Source organism: Panicum virgatum, chromosome 5N (assembly GCF_016808335.1).
Source record: "Panicum virgatum strain AP13 chromosome 5N, P.virgatum_v5, whole genome shotgun sequence".
NCBI lineage: Eukaryota > Viridiplantae > Streptophyta > Magnoliopsida > Poales > Poaceae > Panicum > Panicum virgatum.
The window spans coordinates 53,106,654-53,114,409 of record NC_053149.1 but is presented as its reverse complement, the minus strand read 5'-3'; positions in this window follow the sequence as shown (position 1 = coordinate 53,114,409).

Genomic DNA, 7,756 nt, shown 5'->3' with positions numbered 1-7,756 from the left:
CTATATGACAAGAAATGCATAACAAGAAATTAAGATCTACTTGTCAAGTTTGAATCCACGGGAAGCTTCTTCATGATGAGCCTTGCTACAAGCCTAGAGGAAAACAAGTGGACCACCACCTCTAGCTAAACCCTTGCTCATCACTATCTTACCATGGTTAGACAAGTGTCCTATATGTATGCATTTTTCTATATGACATGGCAACTTACATGACGTTTGCCGCATCTAACACATTAAGCTCATTCCTTAGCCTAACAAAGGTACTCTCGTCTAAAGGTTTTGTGAATATATCCACCAATTGCTCCTCGGATCTCACACCTTGAAGGGAAATGTCCCCCTTGGCTTCGTGATCACGCAAGAAGTGATGGCGAATATCAATGTGCTTTGTGCGAGAGTGTTGAACTGGATTCTTGGCAATTTTTACGGCACTTTCATTGTCACAAAGGAGTGGGATCCTATCTAGTTTCACACCAAAGTCCAAAAGGGTTTGCTTCATATATAGGATTTGGGCACAACATGCACCGGCCGCTATATATTCCGCTTCCGCGGTGGACAAGGCCACGGAATTTTGCTTCTTACTCGACCAAGAAACTAGAGAACGCCCAAGCAAGTGGCAACCCCCGGAGGTACTCTTGCGATCCACACGGCTTCCGGCAAAATCCGAATCCGAGTATCCCAAGAGATCTAAACTAGCGCCTTTGGGGTACCACAAGCCTATGCTAGGGGTGTGCTTGAGATACCGAAGGATCCTATTCACAGCCGAAAGGTGTGACTCCTTTGGGTTAGCTTGAAAGCGGGCACACAAGCACACACTAAACATTATATCGGGCCTAGATGCGGTAAGGTAAAGCAAAGACCCTATCATAGAACGATAGAGGGATTGATCAATCGGTTTACCGTCCACATCCAAGTCGAGATGCCCATTGGTTGCCATGGGAGTCTTGATTGGCTTGCACTCATCCATCTTGAACTTCTTCAAGATATCTTTAGTATACTTTTCTTGATGGATGAATGTCCCTTCCTTCATTTGTTTAACTTGAAAACCAAGGAAGAAGGTCAATTCGCCAATCATGGACATCTCGAATTCCCTAGACATCATGGTAGCAAACTCATGGCTTAGCAAATCATTAGTTGAGCCAAAGATAATATCGTCAACATAAATTTGACAAATAAAAAGATCCCCGTTGTCGTCTTTTGTGAACAACGTGGTGTCCACCCTCCCGATCTTGAAACCTTGCATGATTAGGAAGTCACGAAGCCTCTCATACCAAGCCCTTGGAGCTTGTTTGAGCCCATAGAGTGCCTTGTGCAACCTATAAACATGGTTAGGATTCCTCGGATCTTCAAACCCGGGAGGTTGCTCAACATAAACAAGTTCGTTAATAACACCATTTAAGAATGCACTTTTCACATCCATTTGATACAACTTAATGTTATGATGTGAAGAGTAAGCAAGAAGGATACGGATAGCTTCAAGTCTTGCGACCGGAGCAAAAGTTTCACCAAAATCCAAACCTTCGACTTGAGAAAACCCTTTTGCCACAAGTCTTGCTTTGTTGCGTACCACCACCCCATGTTCATCTTGCTTGTTCCGGAAGACCCACTTGGTGCCGATGATGTTCTTGTCTTTTGGAGGAGCTTCGAGGACCCAAACTTCATTGCGGGTGAAGTTGTTCAACTCATCTTGCATGGCCATCACCCAATCCGAGTCCTCAAGCGCTTCCTCTATGCTAGTGGGTTCAATACAAGAAACAAACGAGTGATATTCGCAAAATGAAGCATGTTTAGAGCGAGTTCTTACTCCCTTGGAAGGACTACCAATGATTTGGCCAATTGGATGATCCTTGGAGATGCGACCATGCTTCACTAGCGGTACTTGCGTTGATGCTTGTTGGGGTGGATCATGAGTGACTTGTGCTTGTGGTGGAATACTTTGCTCTTCTTGTTCTTGAACTTGGGGTGTTGGTGTTGGCACATCTTCTTGAGGTTGTGTATCATCTTTTTCTTGATCTTCATCCACTTGGGGCGCCGTGGAGGTGCTTGGTGTAGATGAGGAAGGTCCTCCCCCTTGATCATTGTCTTCATGCACCTCTTCCGGCTTGATATCCCCAATGGACATATTCTTCAAAGCTTCATCAATCTCCTCATCACCTATATTTTCATAGCCAACAACCTCCTCTTGGGAGCCATTAGATTCATCAAACTCCACATCACATGTTTCTTCAACTAACCCGGAGGTTTGATTGAATACTCTATATGCTTTGGAGTTTGATGCATAACCAAGAAAGAAACCTTCATCACATCTACTTTCAAACTTACCGAGCCTTTTCTTCTTATAGATGAAGCATTTGCAACCAAAGACTCGAAAGTATGATATATTTGGTTTCTTCCCGGTGATGAGCTCATATGGAGTTTTCTTGAGGAGTCGGTGAGGATATACTCGGTTGGATGCATGACACGCCGTGTTGATTGCTTCCGCCCAAAACTTCTCGGACGTGCCATAATCATCCAACATTGCTCTAGCTAGGGTGATGAGAGTCTTGTTCTTTCTTTCCACCACTCCATTTTGTTGAGGCGTGTAGGTGGCGGAAAACTCATGCTTGATGCCCTCTTCATCGCACCATTCTTCAATCTTCATGTTCTTGAACTCGGTGCCGTTGTCACTCCGGATCTTCACAATTGGGGAGTTGTACTCCCTTTGAGCTCTTCTTGCAAATGTCTTGAAGAGTTCCGGAGTTTCACCCTTATCGCCTAGAAACATAACCCAAGTGTAACGTGAAAAATCATCAACAATTACTAGGCAATAGAGGTTACCACCAATGCTCTTGTATGTAGTTGGACCAAAGAGATCCATGTGAAGTAGCTCGAGCGGCTTGGAGGTAGACAACATCGTCTTGATGGGATGATGTGTTGCAACTTGCTTCCCGGCTTGACATGCTTTACATAGCTTGTTCTTGTCAAAGGTGACGTCCTTCAAGCCGGTGATCATCCCTCTCTTGTGGGCTTTCTTGAGGTTGCTCATGCCAATATGAGCAATTCTTCTATGCCAAAGCCACCCAAGAGAAGACTTGGTGAAGAGGCATGTCATGGTGCTTGTTTGCTTTGAAGAGAAATCCACTAAATAGATGTTGCCATGCCTAAACCCCGTGAATACCATTGACTTGTCTTCTTCAAAAGTTACTACAACACCATTCTTGTCAAAGGTACACGTTAGTCCAAGATCACACAATTGAGCAATAGAAATGAGATTAAAACTAAGTGCTTCTACAAACAAGACATTAGAAATAGATAAATCTTTAGAGATTGCTATTCTACCCAAACCTAAAACCTTTCCCCTTGAGTTATCACCATAGGTGACATGTTCATGATCGCCGGGGTCTTCAAGGGAGGTGAACATGCTATTATTGCCGGTCATATGTTGAGAGCAACCGCTATCTAGTACCCAATGTTTTCCACCGGCTTTGTAGTTCACCTACACACATGAGAATTCACTTTTGAGTTTTAGGAACCCAAACAAGCTTTGGGCCTTGCACATGTGTGACAAGAGCTTTTGGGACCCAAAGTTGCTTGGGGAGCTTTTTCTTTGACTCCTTAGTGAGTTTGCCAATGAATTTGGCCTTCACCTTGCCCTTCACTTTACTCAAGAGAAAATGGTTATTTTCAAACATTGATGAGTAATTCTTAGGTAAAGTGGGAAGAGGACGTGATGGTAAGGTGCACTCCCTAGTGTGGTGCCCGGTGACTTGGCAATGTTGGCAATATGAACCAACTTCCTTGATGAAGCTTATCTTGATCTCCGGAGAAGGAGTAGTGCCTTGATTTGGCTCCGGAAATGAACCAAGACCTCTCTTGCCATAGTCACGTGCATTGTTGAAGAGAATTTCCTTGTGGATGTATTCTCCTCTTGAGAGCTTCTCCACACTACTCTTGAGGCTTGCAACTTGATCCATCAATTCCTTTTCCCTAGAAGGTGCAAGCTTGGGCAAAGCATTAGTAGCATTTGCATTAATGAGTAGGTCATCACATGAAGTAGAAGCATTGACCTTCTCAATAGTTTCATGAGCAAAGTTTTCAAGACTTGGGTCAATTGCTTCATAGGTAAATTCAAGTTCTTGATACTTGTGAGCCAACTCCCTATGCTCTTGTTTAAGCTTTTTGTGGCTCTCTTCAACTTGCTTAGCAAGTACAAGTGACTCATTGTGCTTTTTGAGCAAGTCATTGTACTTGCCAAGCAAATCGGAGTGGGCAAGCTCTAACTTTGCACGAGTGCTCTCAAGAATCTTGACTTTGCCCTTTTCCCTCTTGATGACGGATGTATACTCATTAATGAGGTTAGCAAACTCATTAGGGTCAAGCTCATCATCACTATCATCTTCACTCTCACATACCTTAGAGTTACCTTTGGCCATGAGGCACATTGGAGGTGGAGGTAGTGATGGTTCTTCATTTGTGAGGGTGATGGTGACTATGTCTTCTTCATCACTTGAATCTTCGCTTGATGAGACATCGGTCACCCACTCTTGTTTTTCCACCAAGAAGCTTCTCTTGGTGTGCCCTTTCTTCTTTGGGAAGAGCTTGGTCTTCTTGTCATGGCTCTTTTTCTTCCCAAGTCTTTTGTTTTTGTTCTTCCTTTCTTCTTCTTCATCATCGCTTGAATCATGGCGATGCTTGCTCTTGTGATCCTTGTTTCTTTTGTCCGGCTTGGGGCAATTTGGACGGATGTGACCTTTTTTTCCACAATTGTAGCAAATTTTGTTCTTGACATCCATTGGCCGGAACATTCCCTTTTTAGAGTCAAAGTTGAACCCCTTCTTGTTGATCTTGTCATTCAAGCGGGAGTACATATCATTGCAATTTTCATGAGCTAGCATTTTAAAAGAATCATACTTAGCTCTAAACAAGTGATATTTTTGTTCACGGACTTTTGTGGAGCCTTCATGAATTTCAATTAGTTCTTTCCATATATCACTTGCTAAGTCCATGCCATTAACTCTAGCAAAGACTTCCTCACTAATGGCTTCGAAAATTGCATTTCTAGCCTTAGCATTCGATTTTAATTGTTCGGTGGTGGGAGTTCCGGTGAACCCGGTCTTAGTGGCCAACCACACTTCGGGGGCAATCGCATCAAGGTATGCGGCCATGCGAACTTTCCAATAAGCAAAGTTCTTGCCCTCGAAGTGAGGCGGCGAACCACCCATCTTGGCCATAGCTCTAGGCGGTGAAGCCTAATGATCCAAATGAGCAACGAGGCTCTGATACCAATTGTAAGGATCGATGGACCAAGAGGGGGGTGAATTGGGCCTTTTTCAAATTCTAAAACAAAGTAAAGCAACCTTAACCTATGCAATGCTAGAAGGGCACCAATTCACCAACCGGATAACTAAGCTTCTAACACAAGCTAAGAGAGCTAAAACAAAGTAAAGCCTAGCAAGGTAGAGCTAAGTTATGATCTCTAAGTCAAGCACATGAGTAAATTGCATGAAAGAAAATGCTTGAATAAAAGGAATGGACAAGAGACAACCGGATTTTTTCCCGTGGTATCGATGTGTTGGCACACACCCCTAATCCACGTTGTGACACTCACAAAGAGTATTGTCACCTCCCAAGTCACCGAGACGAGGGCGCTCACTAAGAGTCTCCGTTCACCATCCCGGCGTGGTGGAGATCAAGCCACGTACAATCTTCTTCTCCGGGCTCCCACAATCCTTGGCAAGCTCCGCGAGAAACACCTCGATCACCAAGATCGCCTAGGTGATGCCAATCACCAAGAGTAACAAGCTAAGGCCTTCACTTGAGCAAGAACCGATCACCAAGAACGGATGCACACTAGCTTCTCTCTACTCAAGTCCTTAATCTTGCTTCTTGATTGATTGAATGCACAAGTATGTGAATGATGAAGCTCAAGGTGGCTCTTGACTATGGTATGAGTGTTTGGATGTTGCCTGGTGTCAAGAGTGGGCGAAATGACCCATTGGAGGGGTATATATAGGCAGCTCACACAAATAGAGCCGTTGGAGAAAAGCTGCCAGAAAACTGCGTAGCGCCGGTTAATCCGACGTCCCTCCATTTGTCATCGTCGGTTTAACCGGTGAATGTAAACTGCCTCTTCTGAAAACTAGCCGTTACAACTGGGGCAGATTAACCGACGTAGCATCGGTTTAACCGGTGAGTGTAGTTGTCCACTGAACCACTGAAAAACCAAGTCTCTGGACAACTGCACCGACGTTAACTCAAACCTATCGTCGGTTTAACCGGTGAGTACAACTTTTGAATTCCTCTGAAAAACCATCTCACTGGTCAATTGCACCGACGTCTTGATTTAAACAGCGTCGGTTTAACCGGTGTATAGAACTTGAAATACCCTGGAAAAACCAACTCTGGACCAATGCACCGACGTTAATTTCAAACACGTCGGTTTAACCGGTGTATTGAATTTGTCCAGACTCTGCTGACTTCGTTTAACCGACGTATAGAAAATTGAGAGCGTCGGTTAAACCGGTGTATAGACTTTTTCTGATTTTGTCTTTTCTGATTTGAGTCTTGAATGAAATCCAAAAATTCTTGAGATATAGTTTGAGAACCACTTATTTGAACTTCTAGAAACCTGAGTGACCATAGTGTGCATCCATTTTCAAATGACCATGTCCATGCTCAAGTTACTAAGCCTTAACCCCTCTTAATAGTGCGATCACTACAAAACTATAAAACCTATACTAACCTAAGTGTCCTTCTCAACCTTGTGACACTTAGGACTAGAAAGATCCTTAGCCTTGACATATAAAAGTTGAAAACCGAGATCGCCTTTTAGAATAACCGAAATTGAGGGGTCTCTCTTTTGACATATGACCAAATGAGCGATAATGATCTATTAAGCTGCACAAACTCATTAGTCACAATAATGGTTGTCATTAATCACCAAAACATACCTTGAGGGCCTAGATGCTTACAATGGGGAGGGCGACTGACTGAACCGTCAATGGTGACTCCTGGAAGAGCGTGGTAGCTGGCAGTGGTGAGAAGATCGGTCGACCGGCAGACCCAAGAAGTGCGGACATCGAGAACGAGGTCTCCGGTGTCGTCGAGAGAGCAGGAGCTGCAGTAGAAGCTGGCGGAGGAGCTGATGTGACTGCAAGCTGAGGTGCTGCAACACCCTGAAGTCCTGGCTGCTGTGGGACGAGTCCGGTGTGAGTGTAAAGCTGTGAGATCATCCCGAACATCGCCATCATGCCCTGCTGCATCTGCTGGAACTGAGCGTCTGTCCTCTGAGAAACTCGGTCAATAAGCCCGACAAAGCGCTCCTCGGTCGCAGCACGCTCTCGAGCAGCCTCCCTCTGAATGGCTGCAAGCTGAGCCTCATGGGCTCTCCTGGCCTCCTCCTGTGCGATCCGATCCTCTCTCTGCTGGGTAACAAGCTGCTGAAGAAGAGAGGTGAGCTCGGACGGCTGAGTCACCTAGGACTCTGAGACTGTAGCAGCTGCTAAAGTCTGTGGAGCTGGCTCTCTAGACCCTCCTGCCTCGTGGTCGTGACTCGCTGGTGCTGCAGGAGGAAAGTACTCGTCGTCCTCGGAGGAGTCTGACTCAAGCTCAGACCAGTGAATCTCATCGTCTCCTCCGGGAAGCTGTGCCTCGGCTGCTAGGAGTGCCTCATCCTCCTCTGCCACTCGGGCCTGCACCTCTGGTGAAAGTTGTGCCATAGCAGCTCTGTCTGCCGGTCTGCCCCTTCTCTTATCCTGCGGTGCAGTTGGTCGGTACACTG